Genomic DNA, 20777 nt, shown 5'->3' with positions numbered 1-20777 from the left:
GGTACTGGGTAATGAACCCGGCCAGGTGTTCGATTTAGATGTAGGTGAGCACTTTGGTGATAGTGATCACAATTCGGTTAGGTTTACCTTAGCGATGGGCAGGGACAGGTATATACCGCAGGGCAAGAATTATAGCTGGGGGAAAGGAAATTATGATGCGATTAGGCAAGATTTAGGATGCAGGGGATGGGAACAATCGAAATGTGGAGCTTATTCAAGGAGCAGCTACTGCGTGTCCTTGATAAGTATGTACCTGTGAGGCAGGGAGGAAGTTGTCGAGCGAGGGAGCCGTGGTTTACTAAAGAAGTTGAAGCGCTTGTCAAGAGGAAGAAGAAGGCTTATGTTAGGATGAGACGTGAAGGCTCAGTTAGGGCGCTTGAGAGTTACAAGCTAGCCAGGAAGGATCTAAAGGGAGAGCTAAGAAGAGCAAGGAGAGGACACGAGAAGTCATTGGCGGATAGGATTAAGGAAAACCCTAAGGCTTTCCATAGGTATATCAGGAATAAAAGAATGACTAGAGTTAGATTAGGGCCAATCAAGGATAGTAATGGGAAGTTGTGTGTGGAATCAGAGGAGATAGGGGAAGCGTTAAATGAATATTTTTCGTCAGTATTTACAGTAGAGAAAGAAAATGTTGTCGAGGAGAATACTGAGATACAGACTACTAGGCTAGATGGGATTAAGGTTCACAAGGAGGAGGTGTTAGCAATTTTGGAAAGTGTGAAAATAGATACGTCCCCTGGGCCAGATGGGATTTATCCTAGGATTCTCTGGGAAGCCAGGGAGGAGATTGCAGAGCCTTTGTCCTTGATCTTTATGTCGTCATTGTCGGCAGGAATAGTGCCGGAAGACTGGAGGATAGCAAATGTTATCCCCTTGTTCAAGAAGGGGAGTAGAGACAGCCCTGGTAATTATAGACCTGTGAGCCTTACTTCGGTTGTGGGTAAAATGTTGGAAAAGGTTATAAGAGATAGGATTTATAATCATCTTGAAAAGAATAAGTTCATTAGCGATAGTCAGCACGGTTTTGTGAAGGGTAGGTCGTGCCTCACAAACCTTATTGAGTTTTTTGAGAAGGTGACCAAACAGGTGGATGAGGGTAAAGCCGTGGATGTGGTGTATATGGATTTCAGTAAGGCGTTTGATAAGGTTCCCCATGGTAGGCTATTGCAGAAAATATGGAAGTATGGGATTGAAGGTGATTTAGTGCTTTGGATCAGAAATTGGCTAGCTGAAAGAAGACAGAGGGTGGTGGTTGATGGCAAATGTTCATCCTGGAGTTTAGTTACTAGTGGTGTACCGCAAGGATCTGTTTTGGGGCCACTGCTGTTTGTCATTTTTATAAATGACCTGGATGAGGGTGTAGAAGGGTGGGTTAGTAAATTTGCGGATGACACAAAGGTCGGTGGAGTTGTGGATAGTGCCGAAGGATGTTGTAGGTTACAGAGGGACATAGGCTGCAGAGCTGGGCTGAGAGATGGCAAATGGAGTTTAATGTGGAAAAGTGTGAGGTGATTCACTTTGGAAGGAGTAACAGGAATGCAGAGTACTGGGCTAATGGGAAGATTCTTGGTAGTGTAGATGAACAGAGAGATCTTGGTGTCCAGGTACATAAATCCCTGAAAGTTGCCACCCAGGTTAATAGGGCTGTTAAGAAGGCATATGGTGTGTTAGCTTTTATTAGTCGGGGGATCGAGTTTCGGAGCCACGAGGTCATGCTGCAGCTGTACAAAACTCTGGTGCGGCCGCACCTGGAGTATTGCGTGCAGTTCTGGTCACCGCATTATAGGAAGGATGTGGAAGCTTTGGAAAGGGTGCAGAGGAGATTTACTAGGATGTTGCCTGGTATGGAGGGAAGGTCTTACGAGGAAAGGCTGAGGGACTTGAGGTTGTTTTCATTAGAGAGATGGAGGAGGAGAGGTGACTTAATAGAGACATATAAGATAATCAGAGGGTTAGATAGGGTGGATAGTGAGAGTCTTTTTCCTCGGATGGTGATGGCAAACACGAGGGGACATAACTTTAAGTTGAGGGGTGATAGATATAGGACAGATGTGAGAGGTAGTTTCTTTACTCAGAGAGTAGTAGGGGCGTGGAACGCCCTGCCTGCGACAGTAGTAGACTCGCCAACTTTAAGGGCATTTAAGTGGTCATTGGATAGACATATTAATGAAAATGGAAGAGTGTAGGTCAGATGGTTTCACAGGTCGGCGCAACATCGAGGGCCGAAGGGCCTGTACTGCGCTGTAATGTTCTATGATTCTATAGTGGATGCATTGGTGAACATCTTCCAAAATTCTATTGATTCTGGAACGGTTCCTGCAGATTGGAAGGTAGCAAATGACACACCCCACTATTTAAGAAGGGAGCGAGAGAGAAAACAGGGAACTACAGACCTGTTAGCCTTACATCAGTAGTAGGGAAAATGTTCAAATCTATTCTGAAGGATGTGATAAATTGGATGGATAATATTGATCTGATTGGGCAGAGTCAACATTAATTTATGAATGGGAAATCATGTTTGACGAACCTGTTGGAGTTTTCTGAGGATGTTACGAACAGAACTGATAGAGTTGGTGGACGTAGTATACTTGGATTTTCAGAAGGCTTTTGATAAAGTCCCCCACAGGTGGTTGGTGAGCAAAATTAAAGCACATAGGATAGGAGGTAATATACTGGCATGGATTAGGGATTGTTTAACAGGCAGAAAACAGAGAGTAGGAATAAACGGGTCATACTCGTGTTGGTAGGCTGTGACGAGTGGGGTACTGCAAGGGTCAGTACTTGGGCCTTAGCTGTTCACATTATATATCAATGATTTGGATGTGGGGACCAAATGTAATATTTCCAAGTTTGCAAATGACACAAAACTAATTGGGAATGTGTGTAGTGAGGATGATGCAAAGTGGCTTCAAGGGGATTTGGACAGACTTAGTGAGTGGGCAAGAAATTGGCAGATGGAATATAATGTGGAAAAATGTGAGGTTATCCATTTTGATAGGAGGAATAGAGGTGCAGAGTATTTCTTAGATGGTAAGAGATTAGAAAAGGGACCCAGGTGTCCTCGTCAATAAGTCACTGAAAGCTAACATGCAGGTGCAGCAGGCAATTAAGAAGGCTAATGGTATGTTTGCCTTTCTCACAAGATGATTTGAGTACAGGAGTAGCGAAGTCTTGATCCAATTGTGTAGAACCTTAGTTAGACCACACCTGGAGTACTGTGTGCAGTTTTGGCCCCCTTACCTTAAGAAGGATATTATTGCCATCGAGGGAGTGCAATGAAGGTCCACCAGACTTGTTCCCAGGGAAAGAGTAGGACCCAATATGGACCAAGGGGGAAATCTGTGGGTGGAGCCAGAGGACATTGGTAGGGTGTTGAACGAATACTTCACATCTGTCTTCACCCAAGAGAATGAGGATGTGGATATGGAACTCGGAGAGAGAGACTGTGAGGTTCTTGAGCAAATTGTCATAGCTCATTTCCCGGCGGAGCAGCAGGAGAAGGTAGCGACTCTTCGGTGGGTGAGTGAAGGCATCAGGAGCTGTGTTTTAAAAGTAAGTACTTACTGTTTTACTTACTGTTTTCCTTGTCTTTGGCGCCGGAGGAACCGGAAGCTGGTCGGCAGCGAGGATTCCTGGGTAGGTATTTTCCTTAAAGGTGCGGAGCTGAGTAAACCCGAGCCACTACACATGTAGTGTCTCCCACCCATCCTCCTCTTCTAACCTAATAATAAGACCCTTTTTACCCTCCTCCTCTAACCAAAAAGGACTGAGCAGGTAAGCTATTTACTGTTTTTGTTAATATCTAGAGTTGTACTTAACTAAGGGGTAATTGAATAAAAGAAATGGCAGCCAGTGTAGTGTATTGCTCCTCCTGCAGAATGTTCGAGGTGGGGGAAACCTCCGGTGGCCCTGCCGACTTCACCTGCTGGAAGTGCATCCGTCTCCAGCTCCTATCAGACCGTGTTAGGGAATTGGAGCTGGAGCTGGATGAACTGAGGATCATTCGGGAAGCTGAGGGGTTGATAGATAGAAGCTACACGGAGGTCGTTACTCCACAAATCAAAGGCAGCTGGGTAACAGTTAGAGGTGGGAAGAGGTCAGTGCAGGGATCTCCTGTGGTCGTTCCCCTCAACAACAAGTATACAGTTTTAGATACTGTTGGGGGGGACGGCCTATCGGGGGCAGGCTGCAGTGACCGGGCCTCTGGCACGGGGTCCTGCACTGTGGCTCAGAAGGGAAGGAGAGAGAATGGGAGAGCACTAGTCATCGGGGACTCGATGGTGAGGAGTACGGACAGGCGGTTCTGTGGGCGCAGGCGAGACGCACGGATGGTTTGTTGCCTCCCTGGTGCCAGGGTCCGTGATGTTTGTGATCGCGTCTTCAGGATCCTTAAAGGGGAGGGGGAGCAGCCAGAGGTCGTGGTGCACATTGGCACCAACGACGTAGGAAGGAAGGGTGGCACAGATGTTAGAAGTGAGTTTAGGGAGTTAGGCTGGAAGCTGAAAGCTCGGACGGACAGAGTTGTTATCTCTGGTTTGTTGCCGGCGCCACGTGATAGTGAGGCTAGGAATAGGGAGAGAGCACAGCTGAACACGTGGCTGCAGGAATGGTGTAGGAGGGAGGGCTTCCAGTTCTTGGATAATTGGACTGCATTCTGGGGAAGATGGGACCTGTTCAAACAGGACGGGCTGCATCTGAACCAGAGGGGCACCAATATCCTGGGAGGGAGGTTTGCTAGTACTGTTCGGGAGGGTTTAAACTAGTTTGGGAGGGGGATGGGAACCGGACTTGTAATCCAGGGACCAGTGGGTCCACTCAGAAAGACAAAGAGTGTAGTGAGGTATTGGGGAAGGTAGCACTGTCACAGAGGACAGATGGGCACGGAGAAGGGTTAAAGTGCGTATACTTCAACGCAAGAAGCATCAGGAATAAGGTGAGTGAATTGAAGGCGTGGATGGGCACTTGGGACTACGATGTTGTGGCCATCACTGAAACGTGGATAGGTGAGGGGGAGGAATGGTTTTTGGAGGTACCTGGTTATAGATGTTTTCATAAGATTAGGAATGGTGGTAAAAGAGGTGGGGGGGTGGCATTGTTAGTTAGAAATAGTGTAACAACTGCTGAAAGAATTTTCGAGGAGGATCTGCCGACTGAGGCACTGTGGGTTGAGGTCAGGAACAGGAAAGGAGCAGTCACCTTGATGGGAGTTTTCTATAGGCCCCCCAATAGCAGCAGGGAGGTGGAAGAGCAGATTGGGAAACAGATTTTGGAAAGGAGCAGAAGTCACAGGGTAGTAATTATGGGGGATTTCAACTTCCCAAATATTGATTGGCAACTCTTTAGATCGAATAGTTTGGATGGGGTAGTGTTTGTGCAGTATGTCCAGGAAGCTTTTCTGACTCAGTATGTAGACTGCCCGACCAGAGGGGAGGCAATATTGGATTTGGTACTAGGTAATGAACCAGGGCAAGTGATAGAGCTGTTGGTGGGCGAGCACTTTGGAGATAGTGATCACAATTCTGTAGCATTCACTGTGGTAATGGAGAGGGATAGGTATGTGCAACAGGGCAAGGTTTACAATTGGGGGAAGGGTAGATATGATGCTGTCAGGCAGGAACTGAGGAGCATAAGTTGGGAGCATATGCTGGCAGGGAAGGGCACGGTCGAAATGTGGAACTTTTTCAAGGAGCAGATAGTAGGGGCCATTGATAAGCATGTCCCTGTCAGACAGGGAAGGGATGGTCATGTGAGGGAACCGTGGTTGACAAGAGAGGTTGAGAGTCTTGTTAGGAAGAAGAAGGATGCGTATATAAAGTTGAGGAAAAAGGGCACAGGCATAGCTCTGGAGGGATACAAGATGGCCAGGAAGGATCTGAAGAAAGGGATTAGGAGAGCTAAGAGAGGGCATGAAAAATGCTTGGCGGGTAGGATAAAAGAAAACCCCAAGGCCTTTTACGCGTATGTCAGAAATATGAGGATGACTAAGGGGACCGTAGGTCCGGTCAAGGACAATAGCGGGAGACTGTGTGTTGAGCCGGAAGAGATAAGTGAGGTTTTGAATGAGTACTTCTCTTCGGTATTTACGAATGAGAAGGGGTGTATTACTGAAGAGGACGGTGGGAAGCAGACTGGTAAGCTCGAGGAAGTGCTCGTTAGGAGGGAAGATGTGTTGGGGTTTTTGAATAACTTGAAGATAGACAAGTCTCCCGGGCCTGACGGGGTATATCCAAGGATGTTATGGGAAGCAAGGGATGAAATTGCAGAGCCGCTGGCAATGATCTTTTCATCTTCTCTGCTGACGGGGGTGGTACCAGGTGATTGGAGGGTGGCAAATGTTGTGCCCCTGTTCAAGAAAGGGAATAGGAACAACCCTGGGAATTACAGGCCAGTTAGTCTTACTTCGGTGGTAGGCAAGTTGATGGAAAAGGTGCTGAGGGATAGGATTTCTGAGCATCTGGAAAGACACTGCTTGATTCGGGACAGTCAGCACGGTTTTGTGAGGGGTAGGTCTTGCCTCACAAGCCTGATTGAATTCTTTGAGCAGGTGACCAAGCAAGTGGATGAGGGTAAACCAGTGGATGTGGTGTACATGGATTTTAGTAAGGCATTTGATAAGGTCCCCCATGGTAGACTTATGGAGAAAGTCAGGAGGCATGGGATAGTGGGGAATGTGGCCAGTTGGATTAAGAATTGGCTAACTGATAGAAGGCAGAGAGTGGTCTTAGATGGTAAATACTCAGCCTGGAGCCCAGTTACCAGTGGCGTGCCACAGGGATCAGTTCTGGGTCCTCTCCTGTTTGTGATTTTTATTAACGACTTGGATGAGGAAGTCGAAGGGTGGGTCAGTAAATTTGCAGATGATACAAAGGTTGGTGGAGTTGTGGATACCGAGGAGGGCTATTGTCGTCTGCAAAGGGACTTGGATAGGTTGCAGTGCTGGGCTGAAAAGTGGCAGATGGAGTTTAACCCTGAAAAGTGTGAGGTCGTCCATTTTGGAAGGACAAACATGAATGCAAAATACTGGGTTAACGGTAGGGTTCTTGGGCATGTGGAGGAGCAGAGAGACCTTGGGGTCTATGTGCATAGATCATTGAAAGTTGCAACTCAAGTGGATAGGGCTGTGAAGAAGGCATATGGGGTGTTAGCGTTCATTAGCAGAGGGATTGAATTTAAGAGCCGTGAGGTGATGATGCAGCTGTACAGGACCTTGGTAAGGCCTCATTTGGAGTACTGTGTGCAGTTCTGGTCGCCTCATTTTAGGAAGGATGTGGAAGCCTTGGAGAGGGTGCAGAGGAGATTTACCAGGATGTTGCCTGGAATGGAGAATAAGTCTTACGAGGAAAGGCTGAACATTCTAGGCCTCTTCTCATTAGAAAGGAGAAGGATGAGGGGTGACATGATAGAGGTTTATAAGATGATCAGGGGAATAGATAGGGTAGACAGTCAGAAACTTTTTCCCCGGGTGGAGCAAAGCGTTACAAGGGGTCATAAATTTAAGGTGAAGGGTGGGAGATATAAGGGGGATGTCAGGGGAAGGTTCTTTACCCAGAGAGTGGTCGAGGCATGGAATGCCTTGCCCGGGGAAGTTGTTGAGTCAGAAACTTTAGGGACTTTCAAAAGGCTTTTGGATAGGTATATGGATAAAGGAGAATGATTTGGTATAGATTAAATTGTCCTTGACAGAGGACAAAGGATCGGCACAACATTGTGGGCCGAAGGGCCTGTTCTGTGCTGTATGTTCTATGTTCTATGTTCTATGTAGGGAGTGACAAGGTATTGGAGGTTTTGGCAGGCTTAAAAGTGGACAGATCTCCAGGTCCGGACGATTTGTGTTCCAGGATGCTGTGGGAGGCGAGGGTGGAGATTGCAGGGGCTCTGACCCAAATTTTTAATTCCTCTCTGGCCATGGGGGAGGTGCCAAAGGACTGGAGAACAGCTAATGTGGTCCCACTATTTAGGAAAGGTTGTAGAGATAAGCCAGGGAACGACAGACCAGTGAGTCTCATGTCAGTGATAGGGAAACTATTGGAGAAAATTCTGAAGGAGAGAATCTATCACCACTTGCAGAGGCAAAATTTGATTAGGAATAGTCAGCATGGCTTTGTCAGTGAGAGGTCATGCCTAAAACATTTGATTGAATTTTTTGAGCATGTGACCAGGTGTGTAGATGAGGGTGGTGCAGTTGATGTAGTTCACATGGATTTCAGCAAAGCCTTTGACAAGGTCCCACATGGGAGACTTATCAAGAAAGCAAATGCACATGGGATACAGGGTAACTTGATAAGGTGGATTCAAAATTGGCTTAGCTGTGGGAGACAGAGAGTGATGACAGATGACTGTTCTAGTGACTGGAAGCCAGTGTCCAGTGGCGTACCACAGGGATCTGTGCTGGGACCCCTATTGTTTGTCATTTATATAAACTGCATAGATGACTATGTGGGGGGTAGGATCAGTAAGTTCGCGGATGACACAAAGATTGGCCGAGTGGTTAACAGTGAGGTTGAGTGTCTTGGGTTACAGGAAGATATAGACGGGATGGTCAAATGGGCAGCAAAGTGACAGATGGAATTTAACCCTGAAAAATGTGAGGTGATACACTTTGGAAGGAGTAATGTGACAGGGAAGTATTCAATGAATGGCCTGACAGTGGGAAGTTCCGAGGAACAAAGGGACCTTGGCGTGTTTGTCCATAGATCTCTGAAGGCAGAAGGGCAGGTTAATAGGGTGGTGAAAAAGGCATATGGGACACTTACCTTTATCAATCGAGGCATAGATTACAAAAGCAGGGAGGTCATGTTGGAGTTGTATAGAACTTTGGTAAGGCCACAGCTGGAGTACTGTGTGAAATTCTGGTTGCCGCATTATAGGAAGGATGTGATTGCACTGGAGGGGGTGCAGGGGCGATTCACCGGGATGTTGTCTGGGATGGAACATTTAAGCTATGAAGAGAGGTTGGATAGGCTTGGGTTGTTTTTGCTGGAGCAGAGAAGACTGAGGGGTGACCTGATTGAGGTGTACAAGATTATGAGGGGCATGGACAGGGTGGATAGGGAGCAGCTGTTCCCTTAGTTGAAGGGTCAGTTACGAGGGGACAGAAGTTTAAGGTGAGGGGCAGGAAGTTTAAGGGGGATTTAAGGAAGAACTTTTTTACCCAGAGGGTGGTGACGGTCTGGAATGCCCTGCCTGGGAGGGTGGTGAAGGCGGGTTGCCTCACATCCTTTAAAAAGTACCTGGATGAGCACTTGGCACGTCATAACATTCAAGGGTATGGGCCAAGTGCTGGCAAATGGGATTAGGTAGACAGGTCAGGTGTCTTTAATGCATCGGTGCAGACTCGATGGGCTGAAGGGCCTCTTCTGCACTGTATTATTCTGTGATTCTGTTGGCACTGTCCTACGAAGAGAGATTGGGGAAACTGGGCCTGTATTCTCTTGAATTTCGAAGAATGAGAGGTGGTCTCATTGAAACCTACAAAATACTTAAAGGAATAGACAGGGTAGATGCAGATAAGATGTTTCCCCTGGTTGGGGAGTCTAGAATGAGGGGACACAATTTCAAAATAAGAGGGAACCCACTTAGGACAGAGATGAGGAGAAATTTATTTTCTCAGAGGGTTGTGAATCTTTTGCATTCTCTACCCCAGAGGGCTGTGGAAGCTCAGTCATTGCGTATGTTTAAAGTAGAGATTGACAGATTTCTAAATACCAATGACATAAAGCGATACGGGGATAGTGTGGGAAAAAGGCATTGAAGTGGAGAATCAGCCATGATCGTATTGAATGGCAGAGCAGGCTGGATGGCCTACTCCTGCTCCTATGTTCCTACATTCCCACCAAAATTTTCATTAGAGTCAAGACCACCCTTTTGTCTTAGTTCCATCATTTTTAATTCGAATTCCCTTCTTTTTTAACTTGCTTTTGAAACTTAAGCTTACATTTTTCCAATTTTATTGCTTTTTCTTGTTCTTTGTCAAGTTCAAGCTGCCTCATGTGCAACCGAATTTTAGCTAATTCAACTGTACTACCATGTGGTTTGTCGTCTTATTACAAATGCTGTGTTTTCACTGCAATTACATCTGCTTTTTTAGCTTCTGGTTTTCACTCTGATACCTGATTCTGCCAAATCCTTTAGCCTAGTCTTGGTTAAGTTTCTCCAATGACTCAGGGATACATCCTCTTTCCCCAGAAAAGTCGTAGCAACTGTTAAAAACATTCCGGTAGTGTAAACTTTAATGCACAAAAAAACATTTTTTTTCTTTTCCTCTTTTCAGTTAGTTTCACCCCTCTTACAATTGCACATCATCAGCTTTGGGTATCCCAAATGATGAACTCCCAGTTAGATGTTACGATTGATGCTGGGGGAATGCACTGTCTTTTCTAGTTCCACTTCTCTGCAGGTCACAACATCTATTTAGATGTTTACCTGGATACCAATACAGCCAATCATATATTCTTTTTTTCTCCCAGAACAAAATACAGCAACCAAGTTTCTTTAATAAACAACAACATTATCAGTTTATTATAAAGCAAGACTTAACCAGTAACGAAGCAAAGCATAAACACACTGATTAAAATATGAAATTTTCCTTTTTAAAAATTCCCCAACTATACTCACACACCCCCACTGGGAAAAAATTCAGAACTTCACTCTGCAGAGGTCTGTTACAAAAAGAGACAACAAAAAAATGACTTTGGCCAAACACTTGCTAATTCTTGATGAAAAAAGAATGAAGATATGGAAGGAAGTCAATTGTCCTGTTTTTGGCCTGGCAACCAGGTATACGGAGACGAGACATTGGCATCGTTTCAGAAGCAGTCTGTTCTGGAGATGTTGGGAATTATTCCAGTAGGCTTTCTAGGAGAAATGTGACATTAAGGTTTTTCCGCCAGCACACACTAGAATTGCAGGATTTTTTTTTCAGCTGCTTGGGAGCTATACGGCACCAGGGATTTTTGTCCCACACTGGATCCTGCAGGATTTCTTCAGAAAGGTAGAGAAGGAGGTGAGCTGGGTGATTTCTTTTCTCCTTGGTAGGAAAACACCAACTCTCTTCAAACAGTTCACACTCCAACTAAAACTGAAAACAACGTTCAAACCCCAGAGAGTCAACCTTCTGACCTTCACAAACCTTGACATGTGGCTTCTCTGTAACCAATTTTCCCCAAGTCACCAAGGGTTCTGTCGCCAGCACAGGTGGCTTTCAAACCACATCACAAGTCCTGTCGGTGAACTTGGTTTAAAAAAAAACACATCCATGGAATCTTTTCAGTTTTAACACAAGTTCTCAAAAAAAAAACATTAAAAGTAATGGAAGCACTTTCATAATCAGCATTACTTCAGGAACCCTCTAGCTCCAAGTACATCACTTGACTAGTCACATATAAAAGAAAAAAATGTCTCACAGCTGTTAGGAAAGTGCTTCCATTATTTTTAATGTTTTTATTTTTTTTGAGAACACTGCACACTCTGCCTTGTTTTAAATCCCTCCATGGCCTCGCCGCTCCCTATTTTTGTAAGCTTCTCCAGCCCTACAAGTGCTCCTGCAGTCCTGATTCTTGCACATCCCTGATTTCAATCACTCTACCAATGGCAGCCATGCCTTCAACTGCCTACGCCCTACGCTTTTGAATTGCCTCCCTAAACCTCTATGTCTCTTTAGCACTTTCTCTCCTCCTTTAAGATACTCCTTAAAACTTACCTCTTTGACCAAGCCTTTGGTCGCCTGTCCTAATATCTCCTTATGCATCTCGGTGCCAAATTCTTTTGATAACGCTTCTTTGAAGCACCTTGTGACATCTTACAACATTAAAGGTGCTACATAAATGCAGCTGTTAATTGTATATTAATTGTGTGTTTAATTGTATGCAGGTGGTGGGTATTAACTGGGAATTCATTTGTGCTCCTATAAATAGGATCATACTGGAATTGTACTGGTTGGGTTAGGAGGTGCATGATTGTAATCTGTTTATAATAGCATATAAAGGCGTGTAAAGATGAGGCTTCAGTTTTTCCTTCACTGCCAGGCTTAATGGAATAGAACAGCACCTTCTTCTCTAATATCCTTTCATGCTGTTTCAAAATGTCCCTCACCCTGGCATCAGGTAGGTAACGTACCATATGGGATAAAACAGAAAGTGCTGGAAATACTCAGCAGGTCTGGCAGTATCTGTGGAGAGATGAGCAGAATTAACATTTCAGGATGATGACCTTTCATCAGAACTGGCAAAGGTTAGAGATGTAATAGATTTCGAGCAAATGAAAGGGGGGGAGGCGGGAAGGTGAATACAAGGGCAGGTCTGTGACAGGGCAGAGGGCGGGTGAGATTAAATGACAAAGATGTCCTGGAACAAAAGGCAAAGGGAGTGGTAAAAGTTGTACTAAAAGACGAAGCATTTGTCCAGAGAGAGTGTTAATGGGGGAATAATGAACAGCTCTGTCCAAAAACATGAAAAACAAGTTCAAGACTGGCACATGGTTTAAAAAAAAAATCAAAATGGGGGTCATAGTCTGAAATTGTTGAATTCAATGTTGAGTCCAGAAGGCTGTCAAGTGCCTAATCGGAAGATGAGGTGCTGTTCCTTGAGCTTGCGTTGAGCTTCACTGGAACACTACAGCAGGCCGAGGACAGAAATGTGGGTGTGAGTGCAGGGTTGTGAATTAAAATGGCAAGCAACCGGAAGCTCGGTGTCCCATATTGGATTCTCACTTCTGTTTACAAAGGCTGCTGTCTGTCCCCCTAATTATTCCCTGGAAATTATAAAGTTAACAGATGATTTAGAGTTTTCAAGCTATTCAGATAGGATAGATAGAAACTATTTGTTTGTTGGGAAGTCTAGGACTAGGGGGTAAAGTCTAAAAATTGTAAACACTTCGACACAAAAGGGGTGGTAGAAGTCTGGAACTCGCATAGCAAACAGCAATTGATGCGAGATCAATTGTTAATTTTAAATCTAAGGTTGCTAGATTTTTGTGAACCAAAGGTATTGGGGAATCTGGGGCAAAAGCAAGGAAATGGAGCTAGGTCGCAGATCAGTCATGATCTCATTGAATGTTGGAACAGGCTGAAGGGGCTAAATGGCCTACTCCCGTTCCTATGTTCTTATGCAAGTTGTTTACCATCACTTCTACCTCGCAAAGGAACATAGAATTGTACTGCCCCAGGTTAACTCTGAAATAAAATCCATGTATGTCATGTGTTGGGTTTACTCACATAAATTCTCGGCCCTCCATAGCAAAGGAACTGAACAACTCCGAATAAAAATGTTATTTTATTTTAGTCTTGATAACTTGAACCTACCACTCTGAGAAGTGCATTGAGATACAAGCATTTCATGCTGGTAAATTGCAAGATTTTAGCCAGTTAACTTCAACACTACCCTTGCGTACACTTAAAACTCTTTTTGCCTTGGCTGTTGAAAATTTGTACTTAAAGTCTCTCCAGATAGATAAAGTGGGAGAGAGTGTGCTATATCTATCTCTAGCTGGAAAATGGAAACTATTTGTATCAATTTCTTTGTAGTTTCGTTTGGAAACTTTTAATTTTGGTGATAGCTTTTTGCTTCTGCACAGATGGCTGGCTGACCAAAAATAAATGCATGCAAGTGACTACCCAGAATAAAACATTGGTGTGTTTTTTTTTAATAGAAAAAAAATCATGATTTCATTTTGTTTTTTGAGTACAGTGAAAATACTGACTTTTTCAGCACTTCTAGATTCAGTAACAAACTTCAGATTGGCATGATGCCTTTTTTCGTATTCCCTCCCCCCTCCGCCCCCGACACCCAGTTCATTTGCAAATGTGCCACTTGTGTGTTTGATTTGATCACAATTTGCAAAGAAAGATGCTGCATGGGAGCTCATTAAATTATTTAGCATTAAACAACTATCTAGCCATTTTTAATAGTCTTGTCTGAGTACATTGAATTGTATATATACAGCAAAAGATACCTATACTGAATTGGAGTTTAGAAGAATGAGAGGTGATCTTATTGAAACATATAAGTCCCCCTGAGGGGACTTGATAGAGTGGATACTGGGAGGATGTTTCCTTTTGTGAGAGGAGACTAGAACTGGGGGACACATTTTAGGGTTAAGAGGTCTCCCTTTTAAGACAGAAATGAGGAGAAAATCTTTTTTTCCTCAAACAGTCGTGAGTCGATGGAATTCTCTTTCCCAAAAAGCAGTGGAGGTTGGGTCATTGAATTTATTTCAGGCTGAGTTGGATAGATTTTTGATAGACAAGGGAGTCAAAGTTTATGAGGGACAGACAGGAAAATGGAGTTGAGACCACAGCCAGATCAGCCATAATAAAAACAAGAAATGCTGGAACCACTCAGCAGGTCTGGCAGCATCTGTGGAAAGAGAAGCAGAGTCAACGTTTCGGGTCAGTGACCCTTCTTCGGAACTTATCAAATGGCAAAGCAGGCTCCATGGGCCGAATGGCCTACTCCTGCTTCTAAATCTTATGTTCCTATGAATCCATTTAAATGTGGATGAATAAATTACAGCAATATACAGCTTTGATTGCAATATTTATATTTTAATTTTGATGTGTAATTGTGTATTACACTATATTCAGCCATACAAACCTGTTCTGCTGTTCAGTTAGATTATGGCTGATCTGTATCTTGACTCTATCCGTCTTCCAATGCTTCCTGACACCACCCCTAGCTCTAGTTAGTTTATGCCCCCTTTCCCTGGAATCCCCTACCGGAGGAAATTGTTTATATCTATTTACCCTAACACCTTCTTTAATCATTTTAAACACCTCTATTAGATCACCCCTTGAATGTTTGAGCTCAAGGGAATAAAAACCTCATATATGCAACCTGTCCACATGATTTAACTTTTTAGCCTCAATATCATTCTGCTGAATCTGCATTGTTCCCCGCCTCCAACCCCCCTCCCCGGCTACTGCCACCACCTCAACCCCACCCTCCACAATGCCCCTACAAGGCGACTATATCCTTTCTGAGGTGCTGTGGCCAGAACTGAATACAGAACTCTAAATAGGGTCTAACTAGAGCATTATATAACTATAACACAACTTCCACTCCTTTGTATTTAGAGCTTTTTATATACGGTTGAATGTACGTGAAATGTATATAATTTGAATTTCAGATTGTTTTGGGGTAGGAATTGGTATGCGATGAATCGGTCAATGGTTTGGTTGAGTGGGCGGAAAAGTGGCAAATGGAATTCAATCTGGAGAAGTGAGGTAATGCATTTGGGGAGGGCAAATAAAGCAAACGAATACACAATAAACGGGAGGATATTGAGAGGGTTAGAGGAAGTGAGAGACCTTGGAGTGCATGTCTACAGGTCCCTGAAGGTGGCAGGACAGGTAGATAAAGTGGTGAAGAAGGCATATGGAATGCTTTCCTTTATTGGCCAAGGTATAGAATGCAAAAGCAAGGATGTGATGCTGGAACTGTATAAAACACTGGTTAGGCCACAGCTGGAGTATTGAGTGCTGGAGCATTGAGAACAGTTCCAGTCACCACATTACAGGAAGGACATAATTTCTCTGGAGAGAGCACAGAGGAGGTTTACGAGAATGTTGCCAGGGCTTGAAAGTTGCAGCTATGAGGAAAGATTGGATCGGCTGGGGTTGTTTTCTTTAGAACAGAGGAGGCTGAGGGGTGACCTAATTGAGGTGTAGAAAATTGAGGGGCCTAGATAGAGTAGACAGTAGACCTAGTGGTGAGGTCAATTACCAGGGGGCACAGATTTAAGGAGATTTAAGGATGAGAGGGGCCATAAGGAAAAACTTTTTCTCCCAGAGGGTGGTGGGTGTCTGGAATTCACTGCCAGTAACGGTGGTGGAGGCAGAAACCCTCAATTCTTTCAAAAGGTACCTGCACCTGCACCTGAAGTGCTGTAACCTGCAAGGCTACGGACCACGTGCTGGAAGGTGGGATTAAATTTGGCGGCTAGTTTTTTTTTAAGCTGGCGCAGACACGATGGGCTGAATGGCCTCCTTCTGTGCTGTAACGTTTCTATGGCTTCTATGGTTGTAGGTGTAAAATGGATTGAAAGCATTCAAATTTAGCATACCCATGTATTAGTCCCACTCTTAAATTCATGTGGACCAGTTTTTAGGTTTCCTTGCTTAAAGATGATAATGGGGGGGCCTAACATGTGCAGGAGGACCACTTTACAAAATTAGTTCTCAATGAGTAGGGCAGGCGTCAGACCTTCAGCAATTCTTCAACACCAGGTACTTTTTTGAAAACATTTCATTAAAAAATAACCTTTTCTCTGGAGCCAGGAAGAGCAGGCATGCTCTGTTCATTTACACAATCCTGGTGATCGCCACCCCCCCCCACCCACCACCCATCCAGTTGACAAATCCAATCCCCCATCAGGTAACTTATCTGCACAGCCATCGGCCTGCAATTAATTTCTCCCATGGGCAAGCTGCATTTTGAGTGTGACCGCGCCAGTTGCTTATCCCAAAGATGAAGATGTGACGGGTTGCCCGATATCAGGATGGCCTCAGGGTTCTGTCCGAGCTGGCACAAGTCTGGGCTCAAAAGCAGATCCAGACTAATATCTATCTCTTTATATGAAATGTATATTATTCAACATATAGGACCTTTTTTACATGAATAAAAGAACTTGTATTTATATAGTGTCTTCATGACCTCAGGACACTCCAAAGCACTTGAAGGTCAATGAAGTACTTTCTGAAGTGAAGTCACTGTTGTAATGTAGGAAATGCAGCAGTTAATTTGCATACAGCAAGGCCCCACAAACAACAATAAAATAAATGACCAGATAATCTGTTTTAGCTTTGTTGGTTGAGGGATAAATGTTGGCCAGGCCAACAGGAAAACTCTCCTGCTCTTCCTCAAGAAGTGCCATGGAATATTTTACTTTCACCTGAGAGGGCAGACGTGAACCCATAAACTTCTTACTCAGAGCTACGACTGAGCTGAGGCAGATACTTAATTTGCAAGTTTTACAATTAATGCATTTGTTTCATTTCTAATACATACATAAATTAAAAATCTTTGTATAACTTCATCTTTACAATATTTTTCTAAGGCCTAAAATTGTATATATTTCTAAGTGTGTGCAAATGTGAGAATATTTAAACAAACCTTTTGCATAGTAGTTTGAAATGGCATGCAGTGGCATCTCACTTCATTATATTCTGTAAAGTTAGTTTTTTTCCCCCCCCCCAGCTTTCTGGTGATTCATCCTGTTGTACAATTCCATATTCATGGGCAACACTCTGTTATCTTGCCCAGGTGGCCATCTTTTACTTGTGAGCCTAAATAGTGATTTTTGACAGGCTTTTCAACCTTGTTTATAAATCCCCTTATGCTCTCACCTCTGCATTAGTCTAACCTGTACTTTTTGGTTCCCCTTTGCTGATGGGATTGACTCTGAATTAAGTTCGAACTGGTTCACTTAGTTATTTAAAGATCTAACTGGCCAGAGATGGCAGTAAACATGCTGTAATTATGCTAGTGTTTTAATTTTGAGTCAGAAGTGCACAGTTTGTGATACAAATCCTTGTACCTTATTCATACATTTTTTAAAATAAAAGAATAAAGAACATATACAGGGACAAGTATTCCTCATCAGAAAGGGAAATGAAGATGAAGACAAATTTTCAGTTTCTAGCTGTAGGTCCAGGTTGTAAGTCTTCAATCTTTATCGGTAACCAGCTTATTTCCATCATCTTGTTTTTCGTTTCGTAAGTTAACGTTGATTGTTCTTCCTGCTTAGCATAGATGCTCTGTGGCATTAGCTGAGCAGGTTCATAGATACCAAGGAGCATTATATTTTTATTTGCACATAAATCCTGTTGACAAAAATTGCCTCTGATCCTCCCTGGGTCAAGCATGCTTTCATTTTACATGTCACTCAGCCTCTTGTCGTGCAGATTGTAGGAGTGTCAAATCTTGTGTTCCAGAATCAGAATTCTATTTTTCATATTATTCCAAATAATAAATTCACAGATTAAATATTGCAGAAGGTATTAATTCTGTTACAGGTACAGTAAGTCTTAGAATGTTTAGTTGTTGTGGGAAGGAGGACTTGAGGTGGAAGGTCAGTCATGATTGTACTGAATGGTGGAGTAAGCTCAAAGAGCCCAATAGCCTGCTCCTGCTCTATTTCTTATCTTCTGTTCTTTTTAAAAAGACAAGACTTGGAAAGAATTCAAGTAATTTAAAGAAGAAAATCTGTTACCTATACAAACCGGGTTCTCTTGTCACTCATAAATTAGGCAAGAGAACAGTCATGAAATAGTATTAGAAAGTCAGTGCAGAAAGCAACAGTATTTTTCACAATCCTTTTGTTAATATTTAAGGGATTACTTTGGAGTATTAAAATACAGTGTTCTATTTTATCTAATTACTTTTCTATCAAGTGAACAGATTGGCAATATTTAGCATTTATAGTTAAGAAAATGGATGTACAGCATTGAATGTTGCATATTTTATTTAAGGAAATGGCAATTCAGTGGAGCCTTTTGAAATATTACAAAATGCTAAACTGCTTATCTTTGTAATCTGATTAAGGAAAACCTGAATCTTAGCTTTTTTTATGATATGCTACTTGAGTAACTGTAGAAAAATAGAGGAATCTTATAGTTCTTATACTTGCTGTGTATTTTTGCAGTAATACTTTGCCAGTGTGACAATTGAATATTTTTGTTGCTGTCCAGTGATTAAGTTTAGTTTAGTTTAGAGATACAGCACTGAAACCGAGTCTGTGCCGACCATCAACCACCCATTTATACTAATCCTACACTAATTCCATATTCCTACCACATCCCCACCTGTCCCTATATATTTCCCTACCACCTACCTATACTAGGGGCAATTTATAATGGCCAATTTACCTATCAACCTGCAAGTCTTTGGCATGTGGGAGGAAACTGGAGCACCCAGAGGAAACCCACGCAGACACAGGGAGAACTTGCAAACTCCACACAGGCAGTACCCAGAATTGAACCCGGGTCGCTAGAGCTGTGAGGCTGCAGTGCTAACCTTAAACTTAATGCTTAAGTTTCACAGTGACAAAAAAATTAATTGTAGCCAAACTAGCATCATTTTGCAATTTGACACTGAGTCTCAAATCATCCCAGGAGGTGATCTCTCACTTTGGTTTTGCACTAGGTTCACTTATTAAACTGCAGCTTTGAGTAAAAGCCAAATAGATTCCATTTTGACAGACTTAATGGCCTAATGTTAGAAAAGAGCTAACTCTCTTTACATATAAAACAAATCAGCAGCTTGGTAGCAGAATTGTACATCTATGTAGAATTTTGCTGTCCCCAGAGTGGAGTGAAGTGAGCAAGTATAACTAGGTGCAGCCTGCTCACAATACTCGAACTGAAGGCAATGGTTTCTACAGCATAAGTGATGAATTAATGTCCATTTTAATTATCCTTCAGAATAAATCTGCTATTTACAGGAAGAGCGCAGAGTAGCCTGGAACTGGCTGAAGAACTCTGCAAGGCGGGGATGTGGAGACCCCACCAATCTCAAATGCAGGCCTTATTTAAATAAAATGAAGTCTGCCAAGTGACAGCCTGGCCAGTGGGAGGAAGCACAGACCACAGCCAGTGATTGTGGGGTTTGATCTGGGCTGGGAGTGTCTTTGCTGAGATTGGAGTTGAAGTGGGGGTGGGGTCTCTCAGCGATCAGGAACGGTGGCGGGAGGTCTAACACTGATCTGGGGAGGGGAAGGTAGCCCAGTTCAAGGTAGGCTGAAGACCTCCTTATAAGCCATGGGTGATCACTACAAGAAAAAGTGAAAAATAAATTTGAAATTAACTTCTGGGCCTCTTTTGGCCCAGGTTCCATTTCCTGGTTGATTTTTGTCTGTTTTCCCTCTTTCCCAGATTTGTTTTGACCACAATAGTTTTGTCAGTTAAAGGTACTGTCCTAAACTGATTCTATTGCAAACAGCAGCAGTGCTAGGATCTTAAACGGGTGTGAGAACTGTTCAAGCTTTGGAAACCAAGTTACGTAGTGTAGATTTCCAACCTGTACTATGGTCTCTTTGATTCAGGTGTCTCTGGACCAACTCTTTTCAGCTGGATACAAATTGCATGTGTCACAAGAGTTTTGTTTTTGTAATTTGAAATCTTGGAGTTCTGTGTGTTTTTCTGTGAACACTGAATGCTGAAACTTGGTATTTGAACTGAGTGACCCAGATAGTAAGGCACTTGTTTCCAAGCAGCTCAACAGGGAAATGACAGGAAGATTTATGACTGTCACATGACTTGATTGTGGATTTTAGTTTCAGTTTTGCAGTGTGAAAAAGACCAGTGCTGGACAAACAGGAGGCAGAACAAACTGGCAGAAACCTGTTTTTTTTGCAGACCAAATAAGAGACCTCTCCCGGAAAAGAAGGTTTGACTATCTTGTAAAAAGAAATTCTACATTTGAGGTTGTGGCTGTGTCTGCCTGGAGAGTGAAAAAAGACCCCTGAGAAGGAAAAGACCCAGGAAAAGAGGAATTGCTGCTGTCTGTGGAGAAAGGCTCCTTTGCTGAGAGGAAGCTCTGCATTTTAATAGATAGCAAATTCCTATTGCCTCCAGTCTCTGAAAAATATCTGACTCAGGAGTGATTCCTGTTGCCTCTTATGTTTTGGATTATCCTGAAAGCTCAAGAAAGCTTCTATTGCTAGACTGCTATTTCAAAACCCAAGTAGACCTGTTGCGACACCCTTTGCTGAAAGACCTGTGTGATATCTGCTGCAGACGAAGTGCCATGAATGCCTACCCATCACAGACTGTTAATCAACTT

General features: G+C 43.4%; 1 protein-coding gene across 8 annotated transcripts in view; it reads left to right on the top strand.

Moving 5' to 3' along the window:
- ctbp1 (C-terminal binding protein 1) overlaps positions 1 to 20777 on the top strand; it is a 365789-nt gene that overhangs the window by 19225 nt on the left and 325787 nt on the right. The window contains exon 1 of one of the 8 annotated variants that reach the window (XM_068029448.1): positions 19706 to 19727. The exons of the other annotated variants lie outside the window; for them this stretch is intronic. The gene's annotated coding sequence lies outside the window, so the exon portion shown is untranslated. Of the gene's footprint in view, positions 1 to 19705; positions 19728 to 20777 lie in introns of those variants that run through there. 8 annotated transcript variants of the gene reach the window in all.

This window comes from Heterodontus francisci, chromosome 1, assembly GCF_036365525.1.
Source record: "Heterodontus francisci isolate sHetFra1 chromosome 1, sHetFra1.hap1, whole genome shotgun sequence".
NCBI classification, from domain to species: Eukaryota; Metazoa; Chordata; class Chondrichthyes; order Heterodontiformes; family Heterodontidae; genus Heterodontus; species Heterodontus francisci.
The sequence above is the reverse complement of the archived record's forward strand: the minus strand, read 5'-3'. Positions and strand labels throughout refer to the sequence as shown.